The 11,455-nt window shown below is 36.5% G+C and overlaps 1 long non-coding RNA gene across 1 annotated transcript; it reads left to right on the top strand.

The window, feature by feature from the left end:
* Positions 1 to 1,342: 1,342 nt before the first annotated feature.
* Positions 1,343 to 5,011, top strand: LOC117336239. Its single transcript, XR_004534562.1, has 3 exons — positions 1,343 to 1,465; positions 1,885 to 2,079; positions 4,083 to 5,011. It is a non-coding gene; the product is annotated as an uncharacterized LOC117336239 (long non-coding RNA).
* The last annotated feature ends 6,444 nt before the right edge of the window (positions 5,012 to 11,455 follow it).

The raw sequence follows: 11,455 nt of genomic DNA, 5'->3' as shown, positions 1-11,455 counted from the left end.
ATTACTAAATTCATAGATATATCCATAATTTGGTATTAACTGTATGCACCCATTATTGAATTCATAGATACAAAATACATATCCATCATTCGGTTTTTACTCTATGCACCCATTACTAAATTCATAGATATATCCATCATTTGGTATATGGGTCAAAGAAGTAATTTGGTTTTTACTGTGTGTACCATTACTAAATTCATAGATTTATCCATCATTTGGTATATATAGATATACCATAATTTGGTTTTTACTGTGTGTACCATTACTAAATTCATAGATTTATCCATCATTCGGTATTTACTATATGTATCCATTACTAAATTCATAGCTTAAAATGTTATTCATGATCATGTGTGTAATTTTGTACAATGTGAGAAGATATGTACACTCAATGTTGAGTTAATTGAAAGCAATGCATTCTTCAGAATCGAGCGTTTTAACTGACCAATAAAATTATATATTATGGTACATTATAACTTAATCGAATATTCATATCATCATTACAGAAACTGGGTGCATTGCTAGCCCTTTGTGGACTGTTATCATACTTCATGTATATCGAATACAAATAAAATAAATGGGTATTCTTAATATCGTATTATAAACATCAAATATAACTTTGATGTATAACAAACTTGAGAATTAGAACCTTTCAATAGGAATTTATTAAAATCAAATTACTCATCACGGATTTGGTTATTGTCCGATGGTATTTTGAGCATTATCTTATGTAAAAACCTAAATGACCAGTACATCGTGTAATAAGGCATAAAGTTATTTTTTTTCACTGAAGCGTGATTGAGATTGACCAGCAAACTTCCGTTAGTAAGCGTTAGAAATATTACAATATCGCATATGGCTTCAGGAGTGGACATAATACCTACAACTTTACCCAAATTAGGAACATACTCCAAATAACTACAAACCGCCAAATGACCGGCGTGACGTAGTTGTTTGGGTCAAATTAGTTCAAGCTACACCTCCACAAACTGAACTTGAGAATTGAAAACATCTAAAATATTCATGGAAAAATACGGTAGATATAAAACTATCCCAGCTTCGAGATAAACGTTTTTTTTTTATTACGACATCATCAAATGTTATTTGCATTTTTGTTCATTTAACAACAGATGTATATAATAATATTTACATGCACATTTGTTTGTACCGTAACCTAAATACCTACTGACGTGCGCGGTGATCTTTGACCTTGAAGCCTGACTGACAGACTGATTCACCTCCACCGACGCAGTCATCACACAGGTGAAAAGGATACGCCTGACTGACCACATTATCATACTACAAAGGTAATTGTATATAAATACGGCATGAACAGACTAACGGTACATCACTTCACTACAATCAGTTGTCTCTACAATACACACCTCCAGTATAACGATGGCCTGTGGCAGAGTTCTCTTAGCTTCATTGATGGTCTTTATTCTCATCTGCAGTTCAGTTGACGGTAAGTAACACAGACATTGTTTCACCTGTTTTTACATTTCTTTTGTTTACGTTATTTAAATATTAAGAGTTTCTCCTGTTTCAAATCTGACCCAATGAACCTTATTTTTTAATAAGAGCTTGATATATTTTTTGAATATTTATATTAATCTAGTTGACAACTTTACGCAAAATTGTGATTATCCTCTTTTCAATGCTCAAAATATTCTTAAATTCACTTTCTGTTTGCCATACTAACATTCACTTTGTGGCAGCTTATGCATCAAATTTCTGATGTAATTTTAAAAAGGTTGTTTCAAAGTAACAAAAAAAAAATCTCTTTACGCCAATTTGATTTATTCTCGATAATTCTTGAATATTGCTAATCATAGCTGTAAACAATAGTTATAGAAATTTATGTATCCCCTTTTTCTGTTATAGGCTACCCCTACCTGGTGTTGAGGAATCAATACCTTATGCGTGGCTGTCCCTTAATAGACGACTGTGAAGGGGAGTACATCACCTCCTCGTGCAGATTTCACCCAATTATCACGTTAGAAGATGGAACCATGTGTCGAGATTGTCCTATCAATGTATGCTCCGATTAACTTCCTCTTCAACGCACGTCTTCTGAAGGTGAGCTCTTGATTCTATTGGCGTCATACAATTCTTTCAAGTCTGGGTCCTAAGATTCTCTCTTGGTCCTAAGATTCTCTCTGGGTCCTAAGATTCTATCTTGGTCCTAAGATTCTATATGGGTCCTAAGATTCTCTCTGGGTCCTAAGATTCTCTCTGGGTCCTAAGATTCTCTCTGGGTCCTAGGATTCTATCTGGGTCCTAAGATTCTCTCTGGGTCCTAAGATTCTCTCTGGGTCCTAGGATTCTATCTGGGTCCTAAGATTCTCTCTGGGTCCTAAGATTCTATCTGGGTCATAAGATTCTATCTGGGTCCTAATATTATATCTTGGTCCTAAGATTCTATATGGGTCCTAAGATTCTCTCTGGGTCCTAGGATTCTATCTGGGTCATAAGATTCTATCTGGATCCTAAGATTCTATATGGGTCCTAAGATTCTATCTGGGTCCTAAGATTCTCTCTGGGTCCTAGGATTCTATCTGGGTCCTAAGATTCTCTCTGGGTCCTAAGATTCTCTCTGGGTCCTAAGATTCTCTCTTGGTCCTAAGATTCTATCTGGGTCCTAAGATTCTATCTGGATCCTAAGATTCTATATGGGTCCTAAGATTCTCTCTGGGCCCTAAGATTCTATCTGGGTCCTAAGATTCTATCTGGATCCTAAGATTCTCTCTGGGCCCTAAGATTCTCTCTTGGTCCTAAGATTCTATCTGGGTCCTAAGATTCTATCTGGATCCTAAGATTCTATATGGGTCCTAAGATTCTCTCTTGGTCCTAAGATTCTCTCTTGGTCCTAAGATTCTCTCTGGGTCCTAAGATTCTATCTGGATCCTAAGATTCTATATGGGTCCTAAGATTCTATCTGGGTCCTAAGATTCTATCTGGGTCCTAGGATTCTATCTGGGTCCTAGGATTCTATCTGGGTCCTAAGATTCTCTCTGGGCCCTAAGATTCTATCTGGGTCCTAAGATTCTATCTGGGTCCTAAGATTCTCTCTGGGCCCTAAGATTCTCTCTTGGTCCTAAGATTCTATCTGGGTCCTAAGATTCTATCTGGATCCTAAGATTCTATATGGGTCCTAAGATTCTCTCTTGGTCCTAAGATTCTCTCTTGGTCCTAAGATTCTCTCTGGGTCCTAAGATTCTATCTGGATCCTAAGATTCTATATGGGTCCTAAGATTCTATCTGGGTCCTAAGATTCTATCTGGGTCCTAGGATTCTATCTGGGTCCTAGGATTCTATCTGGGTCCTAGGATTCTATCTGGGTCCTAGGATTCTATCTGGGTCCTAATATTATATCTTGGTCCTAAGATTCTATCTGGGTCCTAAGATTCTATATGGGTCCTAAGTTTATATCCTATTTTATTCCAGTGATTAATTTAGAGCTAGTTTGACTAACGTTCCATTACTTGAAATATTCCACGGCAAAACATCATAGAAACTAAGGACAAAATCTTCAGGAACATTCCCTAGGTTCTGCAATGCTTTCCAATGAAAAAAACAAACAAAAACAAAAACAAACAAACAAACAAACAACAAAAACACCGAAATAACTCAAGTTAAAGTATTTTGATGAAACTGGCCCCAGGAATCTGACGGATACCATATAAGAACGATCACCTGTTAGTGTATTCAGCCATTTGCATAGAAAATATTTATTTTTCAATTGAATGGAAAATGTCGATGTAATCATTCATCATTGTTTTCAACTATCTATTTATCGATAGTGTTTTAAAGACTCCGAACGAACTGCTTAATTTCATAACGTTACCAGTCTAATGGAACGACATATTGACTTCAACATCGTATATAGTCAAACAGTGATATACTCAAACAGAGGGAGTCCTTCATTATCGGTGAATCCAGTCGTTATAACTAAAGATATCGCGAGTTGTGTCTAAATCAAAAATACATATCAAATGTATATACATGTATCTTATTTTACATTTTAAGAAGATTCCATATATAACATATGACATGACCTGTATTTCCTTTTCTTATCGTAGGACGGATTGAAATCTCGGAAGGATATCTAAAAGTCGCCGAATTGTGTTGATGTTGGAGACAGGGATATACTAAAACAGTACCTCACGTGTCATGAACGTGCAGGCACATGTGGATCGAAGAATTCCGTACAACGTCTGTATGCTTATTGCATGCCCTGTTGATTCTACAAACCGCTTTTCTTTATGATAATGAATTCAAAAACGCATTTATACATAATTTTTTTTAAAAATCATCGTCATTGCTGAATGTCTTTTTAAGCATGTTTTTTAATTCTAAGTGCGCATATATATCATCTATATGGCGTTTTAGGCCTAGTCAAAAGTGTTCAACAATATAACACATTGATATGTAGTATTAACTTCGTGTTTTATAGAGTTGCTTTAAGGCAATAGTTACTATGATTCAGATGTTCATCATCTTATATCAAATCTTCAAAGTTTTATGTGATGCAAGTCATCAATATTTGAAGATTGTCATCAATCTATGTGATGCAGGTCATCAATATGTGAAGATTGTCATCAATATATGTGATGCAGATCATCAATATATGTGATGTTTTTCATAAATTTATGTTATACGGTCATCAATTTTTGTGATGCGGGTCATCAATATGTGAAGATTGTCATCAATATATGTGATACAGATCATCAATATATGTGATATTTTTCATCAATTTTTGTGATGCGGGTCATCAATATGTGAAGATTGTCATCAATATATGTGATGCAGATCATCAATATACAATGTATGTGATGTTTTTCATAAATTTATGTTATATCGGTCATCAATTTTTGTGATGCGGGTCATCAATATGTGTTGCAGGCCATCACCTACATTATGTCTTCTTTTTTTTAATATTTCTATGTATTGCTGGGCATTACAGTTTTATATATACTTTCAATACTTTGTAATAAAATTGTAAAATACATATTTGCGTGATTATCATTTTTTAATTACAACTTATCATTCTGGTATATCAGCTGATGAATATATCGCAGTCAACTCCCCGATACCATATCTCATTAACGTAGCTATAGCAGTCAATAGAAACATAAAAAAAAGTATAATTTAATAATTAACACAACGAACAATTGGCACATTTCCTCAGAAGACCACCGATAGCCAAGACGCATAAGGAAAGACTTGACCAATTTAACAAACATGAAAATAAAATACAAATATATTGCGGATCTTGAAATCAAACACCCTCACAGGTACGCCAAATCGAGAATGATCAACAGCTCGACAGCTCAAATGACTATCACCGCATTCCTATCTAAGCAACAATCTGTAATGAAAACAATAATGAATAATAAAAAGGTTTAATGCATCATCATCATCATCATCATCATCACTTATACATACCTAGCGAGGAACTGGGTACCAGTAATTAAATTGCCGCTGGACACAAAGTGGAAGTAGAACCAGGTGCTTCTCCTCAATATGCTGACAGAATTTTCTCTGCCATTTCAAATTATCCTGGGACAACTCTTTTTTCAGCACTGCGGACAACACCAGTCCATAGTTGAACAATTCCATGACGTTTGATCGAAATTTGCATTGTCCTTTTTGCGAGAAGTGGCATCTTCACCGTTTTCGCTGCCAATTTCATCACCCTTGACACGCTACATCGTACAGTTTATCGTAATCAATTTCATATGCCAATTAAAACACGCCCTGAAATGGAAATTTCCTGTCAATCAAAATGGCTGAAGATTTTTTGATTCTTGTTATAAGCATGCGCGGTTTGCGAAATTTCGTTTCAAATAGTGTCGTCTGCAAAAACAGGCAGCCATATTAAAATTTTTAGAAATGACGAAGTTTGGCAGTGAAGAGAGACAAAGCTAGCTCACTGAAAATACCCAACAACATTGTGATGACGGAAAAAAACGTACAGGTATAAATATTGTATCAAAACTCGCAATTTAATGAAGAATTTGATCATGGGAAAATGTTTTGTTCAAAACGACTCAAAAAAGACAAAAAAAAAACAAACAAAAAAACAACAACTAATATTCGAGAAAAATGCGTGCATGAAAGCATTGTGATCACAATGATTTTTTCCATTGTTATAAGAGTAAAAAATGCCCTGTGATGAATTGGTTTTGGTAAACGGTTTCATGCAATGAATGTAGAAAATGGTACGGTCCTGCTAATCGATCAGCATTGAGTCTCTAAGGTTTCACTTCATACTGGGTATTCAGTGTAAATGTCATATTTCCTTTGCGTAAATGATTTCCATTGTTCCTTTCTTAATTTTTTTATTACTTGTTTATAACACAATTTATTGAAATGCTGCTTTGACAAGAACTTGAAACAAGTAGATTGGTTGAAAGTATAAATTTACATTAGGTGGCCCGACGGACTACTGGCCTAAACCATCGTGGTGGTCCTTCTAATATTTTGGTGGTTTTGGGCCAATGGACCACCGCTAGTGTCGAACCTAGGACTACAGATCACATGTACTTGCAGACAGGAATATGCTTTTCTATTAAATCGTTTTATAGCAATCAGATGCTTAATTTTAAAAGTATATGAGATTAACAAGCTACGCAGTGACATAAGAAATAAAATGACTCTTGGAATTAATCATCTATGTAATTGCTATAGAATGATTAATTCTCTTCTTACTCACCATATTAAATGAAAAACCACACTCCTGTCCACAAGTACCTGTGTTATAGATTGGCTATTTCTCGCGAATTTTAATGCAATGCTGTTTCAAGAAGAGGCGGGTAAAATGGCCTATGTCGGAATAACGATTTCGTAAGTATGATACTGTTCAAATTATTATTAGTTCCATTTTGTTTATGTTTAGTCGTCAAATTACATCTGTAATTATAAAGGTTTTAATAAAGTTGGATTGAATTAAATCGTTTTTGTTTTTGGTTTTGTGTGTGTTTGTGTTTATTTATCTATAAAATAAAACTGAAGATATAGATCTAAGAAAATGCGAGTTGAACTGGAAACCAAATCGAAGTCGTTAGAGTGTAGAGTGGTAATACGCCTAAAATAAAATGAAATATTTTAGAAGACTTATCCTGCCAAAATAAAATAAAAACATTTGGGTTCGCATTAAATGGCGATGTCTTTTTACAATAAGAATGCATGTCTTGTGATTCAGAAATAAATACAATTCAATCAATTCAATTTATTTCCAACTGCTACATAGCATATAGGATTTCAAGATAATATGTATCATATAACAATTCATGCATACAAAATGGCGGAGAACACAGCCGAATTTATTCTGAATAATACTGAACCACACAAAAATTATAAAATACAGGTGACATGTCTATAGTATGCTAATTACACTCTGACTTTGTCGGCATAATATAAATATCTGGCTAACTTACGAATTTCGCCAATATCATTGACACACAGTAATTGGATAAGTTTATACATTGACGGTTTGATGTATTTTAATCATGAACACTTGTGCATACTAGAATAAAAGGATACTCTTCTTCAATATCTTGTTGATATTTAGTACAAAGTCTTTGTTCTCTCGGTAAGTGAACATATATCTACCTGTTTCGATAGATAAATCATGAGCAGACAGACGTAATTTCGTGAAACAGGATCTTTATTTTACAGGTATATACTTTGTCAAATAAAACTGCAAAGTAACAGAATTATCATGACAAATATTAACTGAAAGATGTAATACCGACATCTTGCAGAAACGATGTCTCCGGATTGACGAGGTTCTAGCAGATGTTACCATGACACCTGCATTGTATGTGTAACAGAAAATATAATTACACTTGTAATTAAACGAAAACACAGGGAATTGGCATAATTTACTATCCCATGGTCCAGGTAAATACATGTTTGGACCATAGATTTGGGGTTTGTATAAGCTACCAATTGAAAACAAGGTTCGCTTACATATGTGTTGATGATCAAATATACATGGTTCAAAACTAATTAATGTTAAGGAGAATAAGAGCAATGCAGGAAGAATCACCTGACCGGGATGAAAACGTGGGTTTTTAAGGAACCCTTCTCCAACATTAACAAGGTAAAAACTAGCTCCACTCTGGACGACGGACGGTCAATTTCTGACAGATGGTTGTCCGAGAGTAGTGTATGCAGGATATGAATATTCGTTTTAGGTAAAAACAGTCAAGTTAAGGAAAATATTCCATATGTTATCTTACTCTAAATATGGACACTGGCACTTGGAGACAAATGGAGTCGGCAAAACCCTTCCACTGGCAGCAGGAGACACTAGAAGTCGCGCCAACCGATCCGCTGGCTCCCATAGGCACAAGAAATCGGCACAATACCCTGGTACTCAACGTAATATACGCTTATGTACGATTTTTAGAATCTTTAGGAAGCCATATTAACGAGAAGACCTTGTAATCAGTCATACTAACGAGAAGAGCATGTCATCCGTCTTAAATTCTCGTCTCTCATAATAACGGAAGGGTTTGTCAGCAGTCATAACTTAACGAGATCGACGGCTACGCGTCAGTCATACTAAAGAGGACTTCTCGTCAGTCATACTAAAGAGGACTTCTTGTCAGTCATACTAAAGAGGACTTCTCGTCAGTTATACTAAAGAGGACTTCTCGTCAGTCATAATAAAGAGGACTTCTCGTCAGTCATACTAAAGAGGACTTCTCGTCAGTCATACTAAAGAGAAGGACTTCTTGTCAGTCATACTAAAGAGAAGGACTTCTCGTCAGTCATACTAAAGAGAAGGACTTCTTGTCAGTCATACTAAAGAGAAGGGATTCTCGTCAGTCATACTAAAGAGAAGGACTTCTCGTCAGTCATACTAAGACAAGGACTTCTCGTCAGTCATACTAAAGAGAAGGACTTCTTGTCAGTCATACTAAAGAGAAGGACTTCTCGTCAGTCATACTAAGACAAGGACTTCTCGTCAGTCATACTAAAGAGAAGGACTTCTTGTCAGTCATACTAAAGAGAAGGACTTCTCGTCAGTCATACTAAAGAGAAGGACTTCTCGTCAGTTATATTTAAGAGAAGGACTTCTCGTCAGTCATACTAAAGAGAAGGACTTTTCGTCAGCCATACTAAAGAGAAAGACTTCTCGTCAGTCATACTAAAGAGAAGGACTTCTTGTCAGTCATACTAAGGAGAAGGACTTCTCGTCAGTCATACTAAAGAGAAGGACTTCTCGTCAGTCATACTAAAGAGGAGGGATTCTCGTCAGTCATACTAAAGAGAAGGACTTCTCGTCAGTCATACTAAGACAAGGACTTCTCGTCAGTCATACTAAAGAGGAGGGATTCTCGTCAGTCATACTAAAGAGAAGGACTTCTCGTCAGTCATACTAAAGAGGAGGGATTCTCGTCAGTCATACTAAAGAGAAGGACTTCTCGTCAGTCATACTAAGACAAGGACTTCTCGTCAGTCATACTAAAGAGAAGGACTTCTCGTCAGTCATACTAAAGAGAAGGACTTCTCGTCAGTCATACTAAAGAGAAGGACTTCTCGTCAGTCTAACTAAATAGAAGGACTTCTCGTCAGTCATTCTAAAGAGGCGGACTTCTCGTCAGTCATACTAAAGAGAAGGACTTCTCGTCAGTCATACTAAAGAGAAGGACTTCTCGTCAGTCATACTAAAGAGAAGGACTTCTCGTCAGTCATACTAAAGAGGAGGGATTCTCGTCAGTCATACTAAAGAGAAGGACTTCTCGTCAGTCATACTAAAGAGGAGGGATTCTCGTCAGTCATACTAAAGAGAAGGACTTCTCGTCAGTCATACTAAGACAAGGACTTCTCGTCAGTCATACTAAAGAGAAGGACTTCTCGTCAGTCATACTAAGACAAGGACTTCTTGTCAGTCATACTAAAGAGAAGGACTTCTCGTCAGTCATACTAAAGAGAAGGACTTCTCGTCAGTCATACTAAAGAGGAGGGATTCTCGTCAGTCATACTAAAGAGAAGGACTTCTCGTCAGTCATACTAAGACAAGGACTTCTCGTCAGTCATACTAAAGAGAAGGACTTCTCGTCAGTCATAATAAAGAGAAGGACTTCTCGTCAGTCATACTAAAGAGAAGGACTTCTCGTCAGTCTAACTAAATAGAAGGACTTCTCGTCAGTCATTCTAAAGAGGCGGACTTCTCGTCAGTCATACTAAAGAGAAGGACTTCTCGTCAGTCATACTAAAGAGAAGGACTTCTCGTCAGTCATACTAAAGAGAAGGACTTCTCGTCAGTCATACTAAAGAGAAGGGATTCTCGTCAGTCATACTAAAGAGGACTTCTCGTCAGTCATAATAAAGAGGACTTCTCGTCAGTCATACTAAAGAGAAGGACTTCTCGTCAGTCATACTAAAGAGAAGGACTTCTCGTCAGTCATACTAAAGAGAAGGACTTCTCGTCAGTCATACTAAAGAGAAGGACTTCTCGTCAGTCATACTAAAGAGAAGGACTTCTCGTCAGTCATACTAAAGAGAAGGACTTCTCGTCAGTCATACTAAAGAGAAGGACTTCTCGTCAGTCATACTAAAGAGAAGGACTTCTCGTCAGTCATACTAAAGAGAAGGACTTCTCGTCAGTCATACTAAAGAGAAGGACTTCTCATCAGTCATACTAAAGAGGACTTCTCGTCAGCCATACTAAAGAGGACTTCTTGTCAGTCATACTAAGGAGAAGGACTTCTCGTCAGTCATACTAAAGAGAAGGACTTCTCGTCAGTTATATTTAAGAGAAGGACTTCTCGTCAGTCATACTAAAGAGAAGGACTTCTCGTCAGCCATACTAAAGAGAAAGACTTCTCGTCAGTCATTTAAGAGGACTTCTCATCAGTCATACTAAAGAGGACTTCTCGTCAGTCATACTAAAGATAAAGACTTCTCGTCAGTCATTTAAGAGGACTTCTCGTCAGTTATATTTAAGAGAAGGACTTCTCGTCAGCCATACTAAAGAGAAAGACTTCTCGTCAGTCATTTAAGAGGACTTCTCGTCAGTTATATTTAAGAGAAGGACTTCTCGTCAGTCATACTAAAGAGAAGGACTTCTCGTCAGTCATACAAAAGAGAAGGACTTCTCGTCAGTCATACTAAAGAGAAGGGCTTCTCGTCAGTCATAATAAAGAGGACTTCTCGTCAGTTATATTTAAGAGGACTTCTCGTCAGTCATACTAAAGAGAAGGACTTCTCGTCAGTCATACAAAAGAGAAGGACTTCTCGTCAGTCATACTAAAGAGAAGGACTTTTCGTCAGTCATACTAAAGAGAAAGACTTCTCGTCAGTCATACTAAATAGAAGGACTCCCGTCAGTCATTCTAAAGAGAAGGACTTCTTGTCAGTCATACTAGCAGGCTTCGAGGTTTTGAAGTAGGTAAAGGTAATTTCAACAAACCTTGTGATTTACTCCAGCGTCTTA

The sequence above is a fragment of the Pecten maximus genome, chromosome 10 (assembly GCF_902652985.1).
Source record: "Pecten maximus chromosome 10, xPecMax1.1, whole genome shotgun sequence".
Taxonomy (NCBI): domain Eukaryota; kingdom Metazoa; phylum Mollusca; class Bivalvia; order Pectinida; family Pectinidae; genus Pecten; species Pecten maximus.
The sequence above is the reverse complement of the archived record's forward strand: the minus strand, read 5'-3'. Positions and strand labels throughout refer to the sequence as shown.